We start from the raw sequence: 21,279 nt of genomic DNA on the forward strand, positions 1-21,279 counted from the left end.
CTCTCGGTACCAGCTGCTCATCACCCGCGCTGACCGGTACAGCAAACACGTCTCCATACGTCAGCCGACGCACGCGGCTCCAACTGTTCCCACACGTACTCTTTCTAAATAAAAGTTTTACACTGTCCAGCTGAATGAGGCTGTCTAAACGTTTCTTTGATTGAGAAAAGAAGAATGTGTAGGTCTAACGTCCCAACGACGACGAGCTCGTTAAACATGGAGTAGAAGATCGGCGCGGATGACGCTGGCGACAGATATACGTTGCTTCATTTCGTAAGAAACCGTCCTGGCACTTGTCACAAACAGTCGGCCGTTGTGGCCGAGCGGTTGTAGGCGCTTCAGTCCGGAGCCGCGCGACCGCTACGGTCGCAGGTTCGAATCCTGCCTCGGGCATGGATGTGTGTGATGTCCTTAGGTTAGTTAGGTTTAAGTAGTTCTAAGTTCTCGGGGACTGATGACCTCAGATGTTAAGTCCCATGGTGCTCAGAGCCATTTGTCACAAACATGCCCAGATGGGCAAACGCGAATCTAGTACCTGAACCACTGTGGCGTATTCCGTACGTCTACATACGACGGTTGCCAAGAAAGTAATGCACCGTATTTTTTTTTATCGGCCGAAAACAATGCGACGAATGCGAAACGTTGCGTGTGTATTATTTGAAGTCTCCTGAGTGAGCGCGCCAAGTTTCCGTCACTTCCGACAGATAGCATAGCTGCACGACAGTTTCAAAATGGCGTATATACGTGATGTACGTTACAAGCAACGTACCGTCATTGAAGAAAGAAACTGTGAGGAATATTCGCAAACGCTTGTGCGAAGTCTACGGAACATTTGCTACCGACAGAAGTGGAGTTAGTCACTGGCCATGAAGAGTGAGGACATCAGAAGGCGGTTCGGCGGAGCTCCTCGATTTGATCCGGTCGGGGAGACCATCCACGGCTGTCGCACCTGACCCGGCCCCTTCGGACTTCCACTTCTTTTGAGCATTAAAGGATGCCATTCGTGGAAGACATTTTGAGGACGAGGAGGAGGTGATCCTCACAGTGAAGCACTGGCTCCGCCACCAGGACAAGGATTGGTACCCGCAGGGCATACACGCCCTTGTTTCGTGCCGGAGGAAGGCCATAAAACGGGATGGACATTACGTGGAAAAATAGGGTGTGTAGATAAAACAACATTCTTTCGTGTGTGTCGATCTCATTATGTTCAATAACGAATTGTTGAAGAAAAAGAATGCGTTGTATTACTTTCTGGGCAACCCTCGTATATACTCCGATAGCCATTGCAAATTGCGTGGTAGAGCTTACGGAACGTAAACTGCATTAGTAACGGTTTGATATTCGAAATAAAAAACTGTGAACACTACCCAGCCGTCACCACAATATACTACGCTGCAGGTGACACGACAGTCCATTAATTGGTTGGCAACTGCACACAATGGAAACACCATACCATTCAAAAGACACCTCAGTATATCCCTGATTATATTTTTTAAATAATGGTTGCCTAGTCGGGGGAGAGATTATAGAAAGTACTGTTCATAAATGGAAGCCGATTTCACAAATTAGTCAACTTTCATTCAAATTTAAAAACCATGTCCAAGGTTATTCTTGGAATAACCAAGATATAGGAAATTAACATGAAAAGCTTAGCTAAATATGTGGCACTTTGACATCGTTAGGAAGAGTGAAAGAGGAACAAATCAGAGTTCCTCACTGCACAACTCGCTTTTTCAAATTAACGAAAGAAATAATCCAAACCGCTCGATATCCAAGATGTAAAACTAGATAAATGCGATCTCCCCATTGTATGGACTCTGAGGCATGAAACTAATGCCTCAGTAATGCTAATGTTTGCAGCCTTTCGAATGCTTCCGTAAATTTATCCAACAGTGTTCCAGGGGAACTGCGTCGTTTTTCTTCGAGGATTCCCATTTAAGTTCCTCCAGTACTTCTGTTACACTTTCATACGGGCTATGGCGATCAATTACAGTCGTTGCAGCGCGTCGCTGAATTCATTGCGTGTGTTGCCGTGCTGGCTTGATAAGGATTACAAACGCTGAAGCAACATAATTAGTCATTCTATTACCGTGTAAGTGATTTTATTTAGAGATTAATTGCATTTTGCCAGAATCCTTTCAAGAAAACCTACGTCTGCCTCTCACCTTTCCTAATACTCATTTTGCGTGATCGTCCAATTTCATATCGCTTCATAGTACTTGTAAATAAATGTACGATGTGATGTACTTAAGGTGCGCGCCACTAGTCTTGTAAATGAATACTATCGGGATCTATTCCTTTCCTACAGACGTTAGCTTACGTTGCTCCGCATTAAAGAGAACAGCCATCTGGGACATCTAGCGGGAATTTTGTCAAGGTTTTACCTATGAGCAGACACAATTGTCGTCAGCGAACAATCTTAATGCTTCTGATCCTATCAGAGAAATTTTTATGTATATTAAAAGTCCTATTGGGCTCCCTTGAACTCATACGGATGTTAGTTTCGTTTCTGTAGAACATTCGGCGTCCAGTATAACGTAATAAGTTCTGTTAACCAAATATTCATCGAACCAATCATACATCGGCGAAGATACCCCATACGCTCTTAGTTCTGTTAGTAGTGGAATTTGCTGCACAGACCGAGCGAGGTAGCGGAATGGTTAGCTCACTGGACTCGCATTCGGGAGGACGACGGTTCCATCCCGCGTCCGCCCATCCTAATTTAGGTTTTCCGTGATTTTCCTAAATCGTTTAAGGCAAATGCCGAGATGGTTCTTTCGAAAGGGCACGTTCGCTTTCCTTCTCCGTCCTTCCCTAACCCGAGCTTGTGCTCCGTCTCTAATGACCTCATTGTCGACGGGACGTTAAACATTTATCTCCACCTCCTCCTCCTCCTCCTCCCCTTCCTCCTTTGCTGTACAGTGTCGACGTTTCCTTGGGATTGATGTAAACAAACCCCACCGGAAGATTGTGTCTTCTCGACGACTTTATTCAGTTGAATATTTAAGAAATAGAAATTCATGTCATCGGAAAGCTCAATTTAATCATATTTTGTTTTATTTTCGAGGCATAATCGAAGCAGCAGAAATTATAGTACACAGCAATAAAGAGTGAATAGTTCTTTCTGAACGATTTTTGATATGAACTCAAAATCGCGGCGGAAAACAAAAGGGAAAGTGCTAATAACAAAACGGAGTTAGAACTACTTAGAGTTCCGGCAATAAATTTCCTGTAAAACGACGAAGGTGATTCAGTTATTAAGTGGCATCTAACAGATTCTTGCTTCTCAGTATGCAGGTTTCCGTTAACATCATACAGGGTTCCTCCAGCCAGCATCAAAGGAACCTCATAACGGAGTTGAATGACCTTTAACACTCGATAGTAATAGTTTAAAGACTGTGTAGAACTGACATACGTCATCGTATGTTGAGCAATTCACTCTGAAGTAAAGGGTCACGCTCATCTGGACAATTTGCAAGTAGCATTTGAATAACTATCGAGGAGTACAAGAGAGGACTACAGCCTATTCCACACATTTTTTAATGTGTACAATCCGCTGCAGCAGTAGAACTTATCAGTCTACCTTCTGGTACTCGATTATCTTTAGAGATGCAATGAAGAAAACCAAGCAGAAATCTGGAAAGGGAATTAAATTTCACGGGACAGAAGTAGAAACATAAGATTTGCTGATGAAGCAATTTTGGGGGAAACGGCAAAGGAACTGGAAGATCAACAGAACCGAATGGATAATGTATTAAAAAGAGATGAACATCAACAATATTAGAATGAGAGTAATAGAATGCTGTGTTGTTGTTGTTGTTTTTGTTGTTGTTCACTACTGCGATATCAAAATCAACTTTCGGCTAGTGACTTCTGTGAGTTTCCTTTAGAGTTTTTTAATTAGTAGAGTGATAGTTAATCGGAACTGGATGACTATGTTTTATGGGTACGTGAATGCTTCTCCTCAACAAACCTACTTTAATTCGTAAGCCGAAAAGCTTGTTTTGTGCTTGCTTCATAGGCCGCATATTAGAAACGACAACGTAATGATTGTCACCTGTCATCATATTTGTTTATCTCACAGTCGAATTTCGTCGTGTTAATCATTTTCAATTGATAAGTCAACATGAAATGCGTCCAAATATATTCTGTACAGTTACTGTCATCGTGCTCGATCGTATTTATATATTCGAGTTCACGTGAATAAGGATAGAGAAATTTTTTGCCGACATAAAAGGAGGGAGTAAGAATTCAATTTTATACAGCTTCTGAAGTATTATTGGACTGTGGTCCGAAGTAGGCAGAAAATAATCACATCAGTGCTAAGCCAGGTATCCAGCCAAATATTATATACAAACAAAGTAGCTAAAGACTACTGAATCTATTAAATTTAATAAAAAATACCTGTATAATAACAGAAGTGTTTACTTCTCTCCTTATTTTTTTTTTTACGGACGACGAATGTCGTCTTACCCTTTCAGACCATCTGGCTACAATTGTGTATATTAACTTTTACTATGTCTGAGCTCCATCAGAAGTTTTTTTTCAGTGGAAATCTGAGATACATATTTTGTGAATGTTCATCCTTTTCAAGATGCACAAGTCCTGCCAACTGTTGGGGATCACTATGAAAATAATAGCAAGTCATTGTAGCAGTACGCAGCAACCAGTGACCACCAGAATAAACGGATGTGGTTGGTTCACTGTATTCCACTGACTCATTGCATTTTGTTATTGTTATTTTGCGTGGTAATTACTGACTGATCATTTCACTATATATTACAAGAGAGAATATTTCATAATTAGTTATTTTAGTCCATAAATTGAAGCCTAGTGTAATGAGTATTTTCTGATAGCGGGTACATATTTTTGTATGAATCATGTATGTAGAATCATTAAAAAAAATTACCTAAGAGCATTACCACATAAAGAAAAATTTTCCTTCCTCCAGAAAAAATTCAGATCTGAAAAGGTTAACGGTAAAGAATATAATTTTATTGATGCACTTCATGGTGATTAATCACCTGAAAATAGCACAGGTGCCAACATTGTGAAATAAATAAATAAAGTGACAATCGAGATGGAATATGTTTTCGTTCACGAAGTACTGTGAACTGTGACCCAAGCGAACAGAAAATAGAGGGCTCCTAGCTGGAACGAGCTGACTGTGGTATGCATGAAAACAGGAAGAAGAGTACGAGAATAGTATACATGGTACAGCAATAATAACGAAGGAAGGCCATATATTACTCGACAAAGTGAACCGAGACACATACGTCACTGGGTGCAGTCACATTCCAATTCAAGGTAGTGCATTTTGTTATCCCGCAGTGTAGGCAACGTAAGCGATCGCGGAAAATGCCTTCGCAAGCAGCTGCTACGACTTTCTGCTGACCTCAATAAATTCACTGAAGAGGAGAGGGAGAAAGGAATGACAGAGCTGACGGAAGAGACGACGGAAAGTGCAATGCAAATTAAGTACGTCGTCTTCTTCTTCATCTTCTTCTTCTAGTGTCTATACGTTCCGGATACTGATGACCATCATAGCTTGTTCCAAGAAGTTCCTTGCTCGTATGTTAAGTTCACGTCCTTAATTTCCCGAGTCAAGGTGTTCATCTTCCTCGTTCTTTTATACCTAGTATATTTCCCTGAAGAATGTTCTGCAACGTTTATACCTGTTTCCAATGACGTGTTCCGCATTTTACTGTGTTCAGGACTTCATTTTCTTTCTTCATTTTGCGGAGAATGTTGTCGATAGTACTTTTATCTGTATGTTTCCCTCTTAGCATTCCCCTGTACAGCCGCATCTCAAAAGCCTCTCTGTCAAAGTCCAGGTCTCATCACCGTAGAAAATATGGGAAATATGTAGCAGCGTAGTATTCTAAATTTTGTTTCCATTGGCAGATGATGGCACATGAACACGTTAGTGATTTTACAAAACACGGCTCTGGCTTTCTCAATACGGACCTAAATTTCTTGAGAGTTATCCAGTTGTTGCTGACGTATTTACTTGTTTAATAAGTTTACCAGTAGAGCTGGAGATGGTCGCTTGTTTGTCAGTTACTACAAGAGGAACACGATCTTTCCAAAAGACGAACAAGCAAAGTGTACACAATAAATAATCCATTGACGATATGGATAAATGTGTTCTCAGGCAGCCGGCCACGGTGGTCTAGCGGTTCTAGGCGCTCAGTCCGGAACCGCGCGACTGCTACGGTCGCAGGTTCGAATCCTGCCTCGGGCATGGATGTGTGTGATGTCCTTAGGTTAGTTAGGTTTAAGTAGTTCTACGTTCTAGGGGACTGATGACCACAGATGTTTAAGTCCCATAGTGCTCAAAGCCATTTTTTTGTTCTCAGGCAGCAATTTTTGCAATATTAATGAACAACACAACTTTGCGAGTACTTCACAGCTTTTGTCGCACAGAACTGGACTGCAAGGCTTGCAAAGAAACTCCCGATAAAAATTGACATTTGTATGCCATCTTGCGGCAAAGGCAACGGAATAAATAAGGTACGGAGGGGAAGACATAGTTTAAAAAAGGTGTATGGCAATTGACTTTCGCGAAAAAAATAAAACATAAGAACTTAAGTGACCAGTGACATATTTAGATGAAACGTCGATATCTACGCACTACACTGTCGATGAATGCTGGCCAAGTGAGTGAGGAGAATTGTCGAACAAAAGTTAAGAGTCAATGTGTAATTGTTGTGGTATATAGGGCAGTGGAATAGATACTTGTAATACAGGGTGGTTATAATTAAACTTTTCCTATTTAACGCGTTATAACACGGAAACTAATTACCGTACGAGTACCAAACTTGGAAACATTAATGTCAAGGACTGGTACCATTACTGCTAAAAAAGGGGTAGTGCCCAGAAGAGTCTGAAAGCGCAGGATTGCATTCTGCAGAGCAGAGCGAAACTTGTCCGTAGGGATACTGGCTACCTCTCTTGATCAGTCATCGTGATTCATAGTCTCACACACCTGACCAGTCGCAGTGCACTTGCTGACGCGTCAAAATGAGCTTCGACAAGAGGAACAGGGCATTATTGGTGAAGCTCTATTATCAAAACAACCGTAATGCTGCAGCTGCACTTCGAGAATATCGCCGGCTGAAAGGATTACGGAAGAGTCCTCTTTCTCCACCTGCTGTGTGAAACGTGATGAAGAAGTTCAAATCAACTGGAGAACTGGGCGTCGCTCCGGGAAGAGGCCGACGACCGGTTGCACAACAGGTGGTTGATGAAATCGCTGTTGCTACTGCAGACAACTCTCAGCGCAATTCCCGATCGTCAGGCAATGCGTGTGCTGTGTCACGACAGTGGTCCACTGAACGGAAGGTGCTTCGAACCAATCTCAAATTGATCCGTACAAGATCCATATAATACAGCAGCTTGCACCATAGGACGCACAACGACGTGTCGGTTTAGCTCTCCACCTTCTCCCAATGACTGAAGTTACGAGGGCTGGCCCTGGACCATCCTATGGACAGACGAAGCTCATTTTTCTCTGACGGGTGAGGTGAACACACAGAACTGCATAGTATGGGGATCTGCCAGTCACTGTGCATGAAGTTCCGCTGTATGGTGAACCTGTCCCTGTATGAAATTAGAATTATATATTAATACCTTCAGCTGCTGACGGGCGTTGATATATATCAACGGGGACAGGTGAAAATGTGTGCCCCGATCGAGACTCGAACCCGGCATCTCCTGCTTACGTGGCAGACGCTCTTTCCATATGAGCCAACGAGGGCACAGAGGGTAGTGCGACTGCAGGGACCATCTCGCGCACGCTTCCCGCGAGACCCACATTCTCACCTTATATGTCCGCACACTACATTCGTAGTGTACCTACCCAACACACTCATTACTCGTGGAAGACAGTCTTACCAAGTACCATAAGAGTTCGGGGAATATGTGTGCAACCGCACAGAAGAAGAAGGTCATGGCCGGTATTGCCAGAACTATATACTTATATGGATGTGGTGTCTGAAAGAACAGACACCATATCCATATAAGTATATATGTTACTGTATATGTCGCTTCACAGCTAAGTTCATTATTGGCCCATTCTATTTTGAACAGGTTGGCACTCAAGGACCAAAGACGTGCAGTGTGACTGGCCAGCGTTCCTGCGATATGCTATGCCAGCATGGTTCAAAATGGTTCAGATGGCTTTGAGCACTATGGGACTTAACTTTTGAGGTCATCAGTCCCCTAGAACTTAGAACTACTTAAACCTAACTAACCCAAGGACGTCACACACATCCATGCCCAAGGCAGGATTCGAACCTGCGACAGTAGCGGTCGCGCGGTTCCAGATTGTAGCGCCTAGAACCGTTCGGCCACCTTCGCCAGCATGTAGTACCCGCCCTACAGGAGAGAGATGCATTGAACTGAACAGTTTTCATGCGTGATGGGACACTACCGCACATCGCTCGTGAAGTTGACCTGCTTCTCCGAAACACACTTGGAAACGATCGAATTATTAGCTGATCTTTCCAAATGCTTGGCCGAGATGGTCACCTGATCTCACACCCTGTGATTTCTGGTTGTGGGGCTACCAGAAGGACAAGGTTCACCAGGGGAACATTCACACATGTGTTGATATGAAGCGCAGCTTATCAAGAGAGGTAGGATTCAAATGGCTCTGAGCACTATGGAACTCAACTGCTGAGGTCATTAGTCCCCTAGAACTTAGAACTATTTAAACCTAACTAACCTAAGGACGTCACGAACATCCATGCCCGAGGCAGGACTCGAAACTGCGACCGTAGCGGTCTTGCGGTTCCACACTGCAGCGCCTTTAACCGCACGGATCAAGAGAGGTAGACAGCATACCTACGGACATGTTTCGTTCTGCTGGGCAGAATGCAATCCTCCGCTTTCAGACTCTTCTGGTCACTGCCCCGTTTTTAGCAGTAATGGTACCAGTCCTTGACATTAATGCTTCCAAGTTTGGTACTCGTACGGTAATTAGTTTCCGTGTTATGACGAGTTAAATAGGGAAAGTTAATAATAACCACCCGGTATATGACATCACTCCACTTGAAAGAATACTGGAGTGTTCGGTTGTAGGTAGTTACTACCTCCCCTCCACATATCCCTGGCGCGAACACGACTATGGTGCCACCATGCACAGGTCTTCATTTCACTTTGCCGGTGGTGCTACGCGCTCACTCTCTGGAAAGGAAGTTGACGCACTCGCAAGCGGTGACAAATCGGCGAGTTATCGCAGAACGCGACACCGCATGCCGCAGTCAACGACGCGCGGCAGTCCCGAGTCACGTAGCGGTGCAGCTGGCCTCACAGACTGGCCTCACAGACGGGTCTCCCGGCGGCCATTGTTTGCAGATGACCCAGTCTCTCTCTCTCTCTCTCTCTCTCTCGACTACGTTTCGCGGTTCGCACAACTGCTGCTGCCTGGGGCAGCGCAACTGTGCGGCTTCCTCCTGAGACTGGCCGGAGAATCCAGGGCGCCCCCGCCCTGGAGCCCTGCCTGCGTTCCTACAAATAGCTTGTGCTGTGTCTGAGCGTGACTCGAGCAGCTCGGAAATCTCGGTCTCTAAACGAGCTTTCGATCGCTCTGCGGTCTAGCTGCTTCTCTTGGCACCGTTACCAAGACGTGTCGTAGCGCTGTAATAATTATACCCTGTTCTCGTTATCGCAGTAGGTTTCGACTCTGTGCATGAAAGAAGTAAACAATTTAATTAATGATGTTAATAAAAATAATCTTAATAAAAATAATAATTACAGCGAAACTCTGACTTCAGTATTTCCCAGGATGCAGGATGTGTGTGAAAACGACAACCAAAAAACAAATAAAAGGTGACATTCAAGATCTGATTGAATTAGAAGCTTTCGCTCTTCTCGAGATCTGGCTACTGTATCTACGACATGTCTTGGGTTGCAATTAATTCTCGCGATCGCAAATACAGCCAGTTTAGTGTCAATTACTTCGTCGATTAGGCATTTATTTCCTAATTTATTGTCTTCCTTACTTCGTCTAAATGCTACAACATTGTTTTGAAACGGCTTAAAAGCTGGTAAATTTCTTACCGGTCATTCTAACGTTTCAACAGGGATCGAAATGCTGATTATCGACCCACTTGATAAATCACTGTACTCTCTTATAAACAAACGAAATGTTATTTCTTCTTGTGATGGGTTCACAGTCAGGTAATATTTTTAACGGCAACATTTTCGCTTTTGACTATTACAATTACGAAAAACTCTCCACAAATGTTTGTACAGGATATAAATGATAATTGTGGTACGATGGTGTAGGTGAAGTCGAAACAAACTGATCTGATACGGGACACTTATTGTCTACCTGATGTGGAAGCAAGAAAGAATGTGGAGGAGAAGTGTAAAGATATAACGTTCATGCTATTAAGTATAGCGGAGAAGACGTTGGAAACAAAGAAGAGAACGAAAAAGAGAAAATGGTTCAGGGAGACATACCGTGAGGCTACAGAAAAGAGAAGGAATATGATGGAGATGTGGCTGGCTGACAGGGAGCACGAGCAAAAAAGGGACCGTTTTCGCAACATCAGAACGGAGACGAAGCGATTTCTGAGAACAGAGAAGAGAATATATCTAACTAGTTTCTTAGAACAAATTTGGAGAGAGGACCACAACAAGAATTCAAGACAATTTTTCCAGTGCATAAAAAATCGGAAACTTGGATTTCAGAGCCTAACCCTTTTCATTAGAAATAAGAACGGCAACTTCATGAACGCCAAGGAAAGAATTCTAGAAAGATGGAGAGAATACTTCTCAGAACACTTGAATCGCCCAGACCCAGATGAGATGCTACCTGTAAACACAACAGAGGAAAGAAAAGATGAAGAAGAGTGGGTAGTGACTGAAGAAGATTTGAAGATTTCAATCAAAAGACTCAGAAAACAACAAGACCTCAGATGAAGAGAGAATAATGGGAGAATTAATCAAAGAGAGAAGTGAGAGCTCGGACTTAGATATTTGTAAAGTGATCCGCTTGATATGGAAGAATGAGACAGTGCCAAAAAAAATGGAAGTTGGCCGTAATATGGCCGATATGCACCAAGGGAAGCAAAATGGAAAGCGTTTACTACAGAGGCATTAGCTTCCTAATTGCAACGCACAAGATACTGTCTATCATTATTCTCAGAAAATTATAAACATTCATAGAGAAAAACATACAGGAATACCAAGGTGGCCTACGGTCGCAGGTTCGAATCCTGCCTCGGGCATGGATGTGTGTGATGTCCTTAGGTTAGTTAGGTTTAAGTAGTTCTAAGTTCTAGGGGACTGATGACCTCAGATGTTAAGTCACATAGTGCTCAGAGCCATTTGAACCATTTGAACCAAGGTGGCTTTCGACCAAACCGATCGACAATAGATCACTTTCTCACTCTAAGACAATTGTATGAAAAACGATGGGGGAAAATGATAGAGATATTTATAGTCTGTTCGTCGATTTTCAACATGTATACGGCAATGTCTACAGGAATAGCCTACAATGCGTGTCTTCAGAATCCCCGAGAAGCTAGTGAGAATGGTACAATCTTGTACGGATGGGTTAAGGGCAGCAGTGCATTTCCGAGGGGTCACGTCAGAAACGTTCGACACAGAGACAAGTCTCAGACAAGAGGATGCTGTATCATGTGTCCTGTAAAATGTCGTCTTAGAGAAAGAAGTAAGAGGATACATTACCAAATCTAGGAGAAGTCTCACAGATTGTAGCAAAAACACTGAAATCCTGCAACTATAGAGTTTCCTACTTTGTTAAGAACACAACAGCCCAGAGTATTTTCAATAGCAAAGATAAGCCCCAGTTATTAACGAACAGTGAGGTACTTAAAATTACCTGTCCTGATTGTGACAAGTTTTACATTGGTCAGTCAGGCAGAGACATAGCAACTTGGCTGACTGAACATGAACGCAGGTGGAGGTAGCGGAAGTCTGACTCCACATTTGCTGCCAGCGTCCCATGTCCATCACTTAACAAACGAACTCCAAAACCTCAGTCCGCTGGAAGTCGTGAAAATTAACAAACGTCTAGCTCACAGTCCAGATCTAATCTTAAATGACCAGACGCAGCTTAATACTTTCCCTTTTCTAAACTTCACATAATCCTCTCAGTTTTTCATTACTTCCCACACTGTCTGATCCCTCATATTCCCTCATTTTTCCGTATTCATTGAGTTCTTTTAATTTATTTTATTAAAACTGCCTATATAATCCATATAGTCTGTAATTACAATTGTTAAGGCTTGCTTTCAATTGGCACTGATATTACTTTCCATGTTTAATACCTCTTGAAGTTGTGTCGTAAAGTTCTGTTTTTATTATACTTGGCTCATTTATTCAATGCAAAATGTTATATAGGCACAGTTTTTTAGTATCATATTAATGTTTTTCTGTTTGCTACCTTTATATATGTATATTGTTCATCTTCTTACTTTTTAAAATGCAGTAGCACTACACTCTCAAAGATGGCTTTTACTTCATGTTCGCTCACATTCCACCATTTTACTGCAGTTATTCACTTCTGTTTACCTTATTGATATTGCTTAAGTTCTTCATATATTCTGAAGGTACAGCTGATAATTATTTCTTTTAATTGTTTTGTGTATCACTCTCCATATTTTATACCTCTTAAGTAGCCTTGTCAAGTACTGAATTCATTTTATTTTATTGGTTTTGTCAATTAACATAAACTGGTATGTAGGCATGCTTTTCCACTTTTATGTTAAAGTTTTTTCGTGTTTACTCCTTTTATATTTATTTAGTGTACAACTTATTGCTTTTTACGTTGCATTACCACCACACTGCCAAAGATGTAATATACTGGGCGTTTGTGCTTCAATCTTTGGCGACAATGGTCAGTAAAGGTCTGATGATGGCCTTGTAAGCCGAAAACAGGTGAACACATTAAATTAATATTGAAGAACGAAAGGAAACTAGCGCTTTTCATTTAATATAATGTTTTACACGACGAACCGATGCAAGATTCAGTTAACAATTACAATATACATTTGTAAACATTAATATGTTCGTTGCTACAAGACACTATACGTTCACTGACAATTATGATGCGAACATTTGCACTCTTCCATAAAATGTTGCATGGTTACTTATACATGTTTAATGGACAATGACTACTAGTTAATTACTAAAATTTCTAAATGGCGGCAGCCACCTGCATCGATGATACATTAGAGGTGTTGGGTCTCATAAAGAAATGCGTTTTATATGTCTACGCAGAGAGAAGTGTCACGGTTATGGTGGTACACGGAAGATTCCAGAGGAAGTAGGAGAAGATTTGATATGCGTAAAGGACCATATCAAACAGGGAAGTTACCACACTTCCCCACCCTTGCCGTGAGTATAATTAGTAGTCGTAATGCAATGACAACGGTGTTACTTTGGATTAAAATTTCACATTCATTAGGATTTCGCGGTTGTATGACCAACATATTGTGACGATCGAAATTAGCTCAAATGAGATCTATCGCGACACAGAGAGACTTGCACAAGTTGTGCATTTCACTGCAGTGCGGTGCCCTGTAACAGCAGCCGTCTGGCGTGGTAAAACAAGAGTCGAACGTGGACTCCTATTAAAGAATGCTAATGTAAGGGTTATATAGTCTCTATGAAGGTAGAGTGTGAACTAATTTTGATGTTAATTTATTGATAAGCCAGCACAGGTCGAGTTTTGATTTATTGGACTAGTCTGACTCACGAGAAATGAGCATCCTCAGACCTTCATTGCCCAGTTGGCAACATGCTACAGACGAAAAGCGTCGCTCGGTGCCATTGTCAACAAAAAGTGGTGTAAGTTGGATATATGGTGTATCCGCAGTGTACTTAAAAGGTGGTTCTAGAGTTTGCTAAAACTGACGTGACACTTGGTGACAGTTCCTAATGATAATTAATTGAAACCCTCAGCTGCCGACAGGTGTCATTGATATACCTCGATGAGGACAGCTGAAAACCCGGGATCTCCTGCTTGCATAGCAGACGCTCTATCCATCTGAGCCACCGAGGACACAAATGAATAGCGCGACTGTAGGGACTTATCCCTTGCACGGTTCCCGTGAGACCCACATTCCCAACTGTCCACAATCTACATACGTAATGGACCTAATAGATATTTGTCCATCCACTCATTACTCGCGCACACTAAGGTGACGATTCCCGTAAGAGTTCGGGCAACCTGTGCGCATTCGCACAGACGAAGGTCAATGGCTGGGTAGCCTATCTTCATATATACAATTCCTAATGTTGAAGGACGGGAAGGCAAATCAAAGTTGTACCACTTGCGAATACAGCCAAGTTCTACATTCAGTGGTCTGTTATTTCTATACCTTGTGATGTAGACGGTTTGCATAGTGATTCCTGGACACTGATCACAAAAAAGTTGAATTGGGAACAACTTCAGAGTGAACTAGAACTCCTACCAACACTCAATGGTACGGTCAGTGTTGATCATAGGGGGCATGCTTTAACAATTTCGCCCCCGTCGGCTTGTGAAACCGCATTATAAAGTGAAATGTTTCATATAAAACTTGATACGGGGTCTGCATTATCATCAAGCATCTGATACAGACATGTAAATTTCGTTACGAAAAAAAAGCAGTGAGCTTGAAACTGAGAGGAGCCGGTGGTTCAGACATATATCCGCCCGCTGCGCCTGATGTTACACAGACTGCGAAACAGAGCACACAGCACGGCTGCCAGGGCGGCGTAGCGCTGATGACATCACTGGCTGCGGGACAGCGCAACCCAGCAAGAATTCACGTGGGAGCAGTGGTTCTGCCCGTACAGGCGGGCCTGAATTGGCGATGCATTCGCCACGTGGCGCTGCAGTCATGCCCGGAACACAACCTAGAGAAACGGCTGAGCCTGCAAAACGTGGTTTATACGATGTAATAAAGTGATTTGTCATTTACCTTGTATCCAACATTGCAAATTAGACAAACATGTAGGCTTATGGGGTGAAGAAAATGAACGCTGTGGCATCGATAGCTATGATGCCACGGCGTAGGTGCAAGTTCTTAAGTTGCCACTACGACAGACACCGACGACAGCGCGCTCTAGCCGGCGCTGTGGAGCTCTACGGACTTCGCTCCAGATTCAGCCCATTTCATCAAGAGCAGACGGCCTAGAAATATCGCATCAACTTCAGAGGGTGTTGGCTTGCTATTGAGACTTTGTACTACTTCCGACGGGAATACGGTTTCGCAGCTACTTGCTCATCATTGCAAAGTTATGTAACCATTTATTAACTTGTTGTTGGCTATAGTAAACATCTATAATTTTACACGCAGTACCGAAGTGTTTTAGCTCTCCTGTTCCTATTCGCTTTCGTCATTCGGCCAACCTTTCAGTTTTCAGGAGCAGACCCACGCGCCACCTTCCATGTGGGATACAAAAACGCCAGAACACTTTGGATATGTCCTGACGCCTTCACTAAGATGCTTACGATATAATGATCAGATAGACTGCAGTTGGTATTCATAAGTTTGATGAAGCATATAGTCGATCAGATAATGATGTTGTACGCGATTTCGTAATTCGCAGACCTGGTTTTCTTGTACGCACAAGCTATTATTAAATATGAAATTTTCCCAACGTCGCTAATGACTTATCGAGTCAGTTGTATCTGGATCAAGTTTCCCTACTTCAAGCTGATAAACCGACTCTCCTTTTCCATCAGCTCTGAAAGCTTTCATTCTCATCATTGAGACATACTTTTTGTTTACATACCATAACTCATGCCATTTACCATGTTTAAGACACTAAATGAATCTTAAACATTACAGAAATTGAACACATATTTACAATCGTTACAAAAGTTTCAGCCTCCTAACAGAGGACCACAAAAACCAAAGATTTGAGTGTGCGATGAAATTCTTGACTCGTTATTACGAGGAAGGTGACGGCTTACTGAGTCAGATCGTAACTGGAGACAAATCATGGGTTTCGCATATAACGCCCGAATCGAAGCAACAGAGCATGGAGTAGAGACACACACACTCGCCTGTACAGGTGAAGGCCAAACAGACTCTGTCCCAGCTCACAATCATGGCGTCGGTCTTTTGGGATAGGCATGGTGTTTTGTTGGTCGACTTCATGCAACGAGAAACCACTATCAATGCAGAAGCATGCTGCCAAATCCTGAGAAACCTACTCAGAGCGATTCAAAACAAAAGACGTGGCATGCTGACAAAGGGAATTGTCCTTCTCCATGACAGTGCAAGACCTCACACTGCAGGTCAGACCCGCGATTTATTGGACATTTTTTGGCTAGGAAGTTTTAGACCGCCTACCCTCCAGACTTGATCTTGTGCCGAGCGATTACCCTCTTTTCCTCCACCTCAAACACTACCTCATTGGCAACCGTTACGATGATGACGACGACGTGAAAACGGCAGTGAACTCTTGGTTATCGGAGCAGGCTGCAAGTTTTTATGAAGAGGGTATTTTAAAATTGGATGAGAGGTATGATACGTGTTTCAACAAACTTGGCAACTATGTCGAAAAACAGAGTGCAGTATGTACTTTCTGAAAATAAATTTACTTTTTTGAAATATTCTTTCATTGTGTACTTATGTTCAAACGGACCTTACTTAAAAAAAACACGCCTCGTACGATATTGCAGTGCCTGTGTTATTCTGATTACGATGCAAAGTTCCCAAAGGAATAGGCACTGTGGCGACCACAGCTGTTACGAAACATATCAAATTTGTACTGGACAGGCCCGTAGACGCTTGGTTGACAACACATGGAAGTTTGGGTATGGGCGCGAATCGTACACGGACAGCCAAATGGTAGCCGGCACGGTAGCTCAGCGTGTTCTGTCAGAGAGTTAACTGCCCTCTCTAATAAAGAAACTGAGTAACTGCATCAACGATGAACTTGAACGGGTGTCATGCGACGTCCGCCTTGAACAAATGCAACGACGGATAACAGACAAAATTAGATTAAAAAGGAAAAAAAATGGTAAGGCGACAACTCTCGACACGCGGGAAATCCTTGTTCGAGTCCGGTCCGGCACAAATTTTCATTGTTGTCATTCCATCCTACAGCTGATGGTAATCCTTATTTGCAATTGCGAATTCATTTGATGTGTTTCGTAGCGGCTATGGTCGCCACAGTGCCTGTTCCTTTGGACATGCACGCATATCCAAAGGAACGTTGCGTCGTAATCAGAGTAACACAGGCCCTGCAACATGTCACTTGTTCTCATGATGCTGCTCAGCCTTTGCCTCGGGTTTGACCTTTACTACTGTCCCATGTCCAAAATTTTGTATCGCTCTCCGGTTCGATTTCAGGAAATAAAACGAAGAACGCGTTTGCCAACACCGTCTCTGGCGGGCCGCTTGAATTTGCGTAACGAACTGATTGGCTAACTTCAATGCTAATTAACCTGGAAGAAGCGCAACATATGGAATTTTTTCTAAACAATTGTTTCTCAGCACAACATATCACACAACAGTCTAACAAACTTTTCACACTGCTTCGGACCACTCTGCATAAATTTCTCAAACTTGCTTCTTTTGCATGAAAATGACGCCCGACAGATGGAGTTTAAAGAAGAAATCACGAAGTCTGTTTCCAGTGATTAGTATATGCCAAATGTCTTCATTAGGGCCAGTCGCAGTGGCCGAGCGGTTCGAGGCGCTTCAGTCTGGAACCGCGCGACTGCTACGGTCGCAGGTTCGAATCCTGCCTCGGGCATGGATGTGTGTGATGTGCTTAGGTTAGTTAGGTTTAAGTAGTTGTAAGTTCTAGGGGGCTGATGACCTCAGATGTTAAGTCCCATAGTGCTCAGAGCCATTTGAACCATTACATTATGTCTATAAACATCGTGGATGCTTGTTTTGATAGAGTCAATAAAGCATAATACTTTGCAAGCTTGTTGCTCAAAGGAAAAAGAAAAAACATGTGGGAAAACAACTACTGAAATAGAGTCGGTGTAAAGTAATTTACTAACTGAGACTTCTCAGTTGTGATGATTTATGAAGCCGATTAGTAATGTGATGGTTTAAGTCTGAAGTCAGTCACTCAAGAGAGTCTTCAAGGAACAATTAATGGTTACATTGAGGGTAATGAGCGATGATGATCACGACTGACCACGTACTGAAGGCGGCTGCGCTACTTATGGGCAATTTGTTAATTAGTGGTACAATTACGACTCTAATACTTGAAGAACGGCAGACTCTGCGGAAAAGTCGTTGGTGGCGGGGCGAATTGCTGCCAATATATTATGTTCGACGACCGTTAAGGTACAGTCATATAGTGTAAATTCTTGTGGCATCAGTTAGGCATTGCAGTTGCAGCTTTGCAATATACTTGACAAGGATTCGTTTTGAACAATCCATCCCAAATGAAGAAGAATATTAATATCTATAAGTACGACAGAAGAAAAACTGACCTTAAAACTGCTAGTGACTAGGAATAAGTTCAATATAAATATACAAAAATCTTTGATTTGCCCAATGCTATAAAATGTCTGAAGGTAGCAAAGCAAATTTTAAATGTAATCTGAAATAATTGTTTCAGAAAGATTCGCATTTTGCATACGAATATCTAATTGATCATTGGTTCAAATGGCTCTGAGCACTATGGGACTTAACATCTGAGGTCATCAGTCCCTTACAACTTAGAACTACTTAAAACTAACTAACCTAAGGACATCACACACATCCATGCCCGCTGCAGGATTCGAACCTGCGACCGTAGTGGTCGCTCGGTTCCAGACTGAAGCACCTAGAACCACTCGGGCACAGCGGCCGGAATTGATCATTGTTAGTACGTGTTACACAGTAGATAAATTTCTTTGTCGTTAAATTTGTGTTTTACTTGGAACTTGAGTAGTGACAAAGATCGACACATTCATTTCTGTTAAGCTTAAATCACTGTGCCATTTAGCACTCTGTTACTGACTATCACTGAACCATAGGCACCAACATATCATACGTACATAAACTAAGCTGACCAGTTCCGCATCTTTTCGCTAGAAATCTTGTTAATGATGTATAGAATATGGAACTAAATAAATATGACATCAAGCAACCATATGGATATATACAGACAAGCTGTCTTTTTTTTACACGACACAGTAGGAATTCTTCACTATGGACTGACACAGTGTAAATTACGAAGAAACTCTTGGAGCTGCATCGCGCTCTCGCAAGAACAGAAATCCTAGCCATAGCGAGGTACCTGCAGATGCCGTGTTTCTTGACTTTCGGAAATCGTTCGATAAAATTACAATTACTCTTCTTGTAAACAAGAAACCTGCTTTCGGAATAGGGACACATATAAGCGATTTGTTCAAAAGTAGTGTGCAGTATACCTCAAAGGAGTGTGATGGAACCACTATATTCATTATATGACACGAAATTCCTCTGAGATTCTTCGCCGACGACACAGCTGTAAACAAAGATATATCACATACCTGTTTTTTTTTAATAAAATGAAGAGATACTTGAAGTTGTTCAACATTTGGTGAAAATATTAGCAGTTGACTGTCAACATAAATGAAAGTGATGCATGAAAATAAGGAAAAGAGACCGGATGTTTCTGGCTATATGACAAAGAGGTAGCTACTAGAATCAGTCACGGCAGTCAAGTACGTAGGAGTATGGAGCGACGGAAGGTGCACGGCCGCGTAAATGTAAGCTTGAGGAAGGCAGGTGCGGGAATAAGAATTAAAACCAGCAGAATCCTAATGGAGTGTAATCTAGCCACGGAGGAAGCTGGGTAAAAAGCCTCGTCCGATCAATTCTTGAATGCTGTTGTTAAGTCTGGGGCCCTTCTTAAGTTCGATCAAAGTAGAGAAGACTTTTCGTCACGCCTTTATTCGCCAGTGGAAGTGCTTTACAGAAATGTCCAACAAAGTACAATGGGAGACACTATATGAGAAGTCCTATGCATCGGGGAGAGCCTGAAACATTCCTTACGTCTCGTCCTTGGCGCTTCCGTAGTGCGACGTCCTATTTGGGGACGCGGTCATAATCATTGAAGTCATAGCGAGGTGCGGCATGCGATACGCAGGTTTAGTCGAAAACCTTTATTTGGCAGACTCTAATGAATCCCCTGGACTGATACAGTAGTTTTTTTTTTAATGTACCTCTCATTCCATGCCCCAAGAGGCAGATCTGGCTACTCGAATAATGATCCATGAAGAGTCAGGAATTTTTCATCCAAGTACCGGGAGAGCTGGCAATGGGGAAGAGAAATCTCGATTGGGAATACGTCGGGGGGGGGGGGGGGGGGGGGGGATTTGTGGTTGTAGAGTTTGATTTGCAACCAAGATACACCTCCTGCAAATCTTAGCCTCAACCGGGAGCTGGGAATTGTACTACCCGACAAAAAGAGTGTAGTACCCAGAAGATACGGTTGGGTGTCAAAGTCACTTCGTAGACGTACACACCGTCGACGGGTATGTAAATGACTGAAGTTGCAGTTTTTAGTGCCTGGTAGAAAAGCCACCATATGATGAGTGGTCACTGTGAACGACGCGGACATGCCGCGACTCGTTTGAGACATCGTTATCGGCACCCGACTGACTTAAAAAGGCTTCATTTTCGGTCTCCATCTAGGTGGCTGGTCGAATTGCGCTGCAGTTATATTTGTGGGGCATTCGGATGTGACAGTGGTCCTCATTTCTAGTGCTTGGAAACGTGAGGATATGCGTCCTCATTGTAAAGCTTCCGATCGACCATGTCTGATCACCACAAGGGCGGATCGCCATATTGTACACCAAGCAATTCGCAACCCCTTCATACTTTACGCCTGCTATCCGAGAGGCCCTCCGATGTGGCCGAGCGGTTCTAGGCGCTTCAGTCCGGAACCGCGCTGCTGCTGCGGTCGCAGGTTTGAATCCTGCCTCGGGCATGGATGTGTGTGATGTCCTTATGTTAGTTAGGTTTAAATAGTTCTAAGTCTAGGGGACTGATGACCTCAGATGTTAAGTCCCATAGTGCTTGGAGCCATTTGAACCATTTGAGCTATCCGATAACAAATAACTGACTCTCGCAACACATTGTGTCATCTTGCGCCATTGGTCGGAGACCAGGAGCAGCCGAACTAGGGAACTACCGTTCTCTGCGTAGGCTGTCGTTAACAGCACAACACAATCGGTTGCGTTTGGAGTGGCGCTGTGACCGGCAAGTACTGACTGCTGATGAGCGACGTAGCATTGTGTTCAGCGATGAATCGCGATTCCGAACTGTCTCGTATGACCTCGTCGCCGATTATAGCGGCAACCTTGTT

The 21,279-nt window shown here is 42.9% G+C and overlaps 1 protein-coding gene across 1 annotated transcript in view; it reads right to left on the reverse strand.

The window, feature by feature from the left end:
- The window catches only part of LOC124607477, a 290,949-nt gene that overhangs the window by 219,986 nt on the left and 49,684 nt on the right, over positions 1–21,279 (reverse strand). The gene's annotated exons all lie outside the window — the stretch shown is intronic.

The sequence above is a fragment of the Schistocerca americana genome, chromosome 3 (assembly GCF_021461395.2).
Source record: "Schistocerca americana isolate TAMUIC-IGC-003095 chromosome 3, iqSchAmer2.1, whole genome shotgun sequence".
NCBI lineage: Eukaryota > Metazoa > Arthropoda > Insecta > Orthoptera > Acrididae > Schistocerca > Schistocerca americana.